Source organism: Mastomys coucha, unplaced genomic scaffold (genome assembly GCF_008632895.1).
Source record: "Mastomys coucha isolate ucsf_1 unplaced genomic scaffold, UCSF_Mcou_1 pScaffold21, whole genome shotgun sequence".
Classification (NCBI taxonomy): Eukaryota; Metazoa; Chordata; class Mammalia; order Rodentia; family Muridae; genus Mastomys; species Mastomys coucha.
The window spans coordinates 152,896,926-152,899,761 of record NW_022196904.1 but is presented as its reverse complement, the minus strand read 5'-3'; the positions used below and the strand labels follow the sequence as shown (position 1 = coordinate 152,899,761).

The following is a 2,836-nucleotide window of genomic DNA, read 5'->3' as shown; positions in this document are numbered from 1 at the left end:
GGAGGAAGAGAGAAAGAGAGAGAGAGAGAGAGAGAGAGAGAGAGAGAATATGAAAAGAAAGAAAACTAGGATTAACACCCATGATGTTTCCTTAATAAAATACTATAAATGTAGCAGGTTTTTTCAAGGAAAAAAAGAGAAATATTTAGGTGAATTTAAAGTTATTCCTTACTACAAAGTGGTATGAGGTATAAGGAAAAGTTCTCAGGAGTGATTAGAGGTTTATAGCTAGTTTCAAAGATTTAAAAATACTTTGAGTTTTTTGCAGCTTGAAATGGATGCCTATTAAAAGTGCTACATGAACTATTTTCCTATTTAGGGTCAAGGTCCTCTGGGTTTAAAGCTGAGTGTTGTACTGAGTGTTGTACTGAGTGTTGTACTGAGTGTTGTACTGAGTGTCGTACTGAGTGCTGTACTGAGTGTTGTACTGAGTGTTGTACTGAGTGCTGTACTGAGTGTTGTACTGAGTGTTGTACTGAGTGTTGTACTGAGTGAGTGTTGTACTGAGTGAGTGTTGTACTGAGTGCTGTACTGAGTGTTGTACTGAGTGTTTGTTGTACTGAGTGTTGTTAGAAAGCAGACCTGGTAGCCTGGGAACTCCTTTACTCACCGTGTGTGCATAAAGCCTGGGTTGTGTGTTTTGAAAGAAAAGGCAGCCTGCACCCTCTTGGGAGACAGAAGATGAAGGCTAAAGAGCATGTCATTCCTGAGCCCCTCCTGTTCTCATTCAAGGATGTTACCTAACAAAACTTGGTGTTCCGAAGGAATTTCACTTTAAAAGATCAGACTTGCTTTCAGCAGCACTCAGATTTCATTCTCTTCTCAGGTTTAGTCTTTGTGACCTCCACCTGGGCTGGGAAGCCCCCACTTAGGAATGGAGATCTTTTCATTATAATGGATATCAAGAGTTCTCTGCTGTTTGTGGCCGGAAGAATTCATTGAAGAATTTAGCTGACTCATGGGCACACTCCCAAGATTTTGGTTATGTAAACAATGCGTGGAGCCTAGGGATCTGCATTTAGCCAGCTATCCTGAGGTGTGATTCTGAAGAGTCACCTTTGATGTAAACAGTAGAGCCATTTTAAAGATTTACATGTAAATCTTAACCCTGATAGCTCCTATAAATATAGTGTTAATCCTGCATTAGCGACTTAGTAAATTCTTAAAAATCTGTTGATTCCAGGGTCTTTAGCATGAGACATATTTATCAAAAAGAAAATATACTTTAATTCTCTGAATTCTCAGATGACCTAAACTATTTTAGGACATTAAGAAATTAAAGTTGAGAGACTTTAATGGGATGGGGAGGTGGGAGGGGTACCTGGAAAGGGGATAAATTTGAAATATAAAAAAAGAAAGTTGAAAATTAAATTACTTCAAACTTTAAAAGCAAACAAAGAAAATGTTATAGAAACTCATGATCCGTTGGAGTGATTGGGACTTATTCCTCATGGTCCTAATGATGCGATTTTTTTAAGTACAGGAAAATTTAGTAAAGCCTTTTAGAATAATGTAATCCAAGTGTATCAAAACAGTTTAGCACAGACTTTTTAATAACTTTTCATTTAGCTCTGTGTCAAAGGTTTTGATTATCCTAAGTTTTGCTTACAATCTGCTTTCCTGCAGTTGAGGCCCTCTGTGTAATTTCTGTACTCTAAAGCTTACCCTTGCAGGGGACAGCTGCAGTACAGCCTGAAGTTTAGCCGAGGTCGTTAGGTCAGAAGCTCCTGGAAGATAGGAAGTTGTAATTACCCAAGAGTTCTTGTCAGGCCTACCTTCGCCAGCTGCTGGCAAACACTGGTCTATTTTCCCTCCCTGTACATTGCATTTCCTGAATGGCAGATGTAGGACCTGCACATTGTGTGGGTTCTTATGTGGATCTTGCCGAGGTGGCTCCGCTGAAAGGGGAGCTAAAAACATCTGGGGGTGCTCCATTTTACAACTTTAAAGTTGAACCATTGTTAATATTCAGGCAGGGTTTTGTATGAACATAGTATTCATTTTTCTTGAGTAAAGATATCATAGTGAGGTTATTGGGTTGTAAGTTAAGGATATATATAGAGAGAATATGTGGGTTGCAGGAGGCTGGACAGATGACTCTGGCCAAGAGCACTTGATGTGCAAGTTTGAACACTGTTTCTGACCCTGGGGCAAAGGACTGAGGTACAAATTTTATATATCAAAACTGGCCTCCAGGTTCTCCCAGCATCCCTCAGTCCCTACCTGGCATACGCTACCCTACCCCCCCCCCAACCTTGAACTTTCCAGCGCAGAGGCTGAGCTGCCCTTTCTCGGGAGACTCCTTCCTATGTAATCCAGACATTTTCATTTTGTTTTTGTTTGCCCCCGCTCCCCCCTCTTTCTCTCTCTCTCTCATTCTTTTCTTCTTCTGTTCACTCTCTGTGCATGTCCATTCTTTCTTTTTCTCCCCTCCCCCGTGGTGTCACCCCAGGCCTCAATCCTTGGGGCCTTGCTAAACCTGCTTTCAATGTAATCTAATGTGGCATGAACTGGCTCGTCTTACCGTTGGGGAACTAACCTATCAAGCACCTCAGCCATGATCCTAGCATTCACATTAGAGAAGATGATTGTTTGCCCCACAGGTTCCTTTAACTCCAGTTCTGTGGGAGTAGAGACAGGAGGAGGATCATTACTGGCTGCCAGCCTAGCTCTGGGTTCAGTGAGACACCCTATCAGAAAGGGGGAGGAAGAAAGTGATGGAGCAGGACACCAGTGTGCTCTTAAGAGAGTGTGTACACAGGCAATTTGAATGGATCTCTGTCTCTCTGTCTCTGTCTCTGTTTCTGTCTCTCTCTCTCTCTCTCTCTCTCTCTCC

At 41.8% G+C, this 2,836-nt stretch overlaps 1 protein-coding gene across 1 annotated transcript in view; it reads left to right on the top strand.

Annotated features, from left to right (window-relative positions):
• Positions 1-2,836, top strand: part of CUNH9orf85 (chromosome unknown C9orf85 homolog) — a 54,825-nt gene that overhangs the window by 46,480 nt on the left and 5,509 nt on the right. The window lies entirely within an intron of this gene.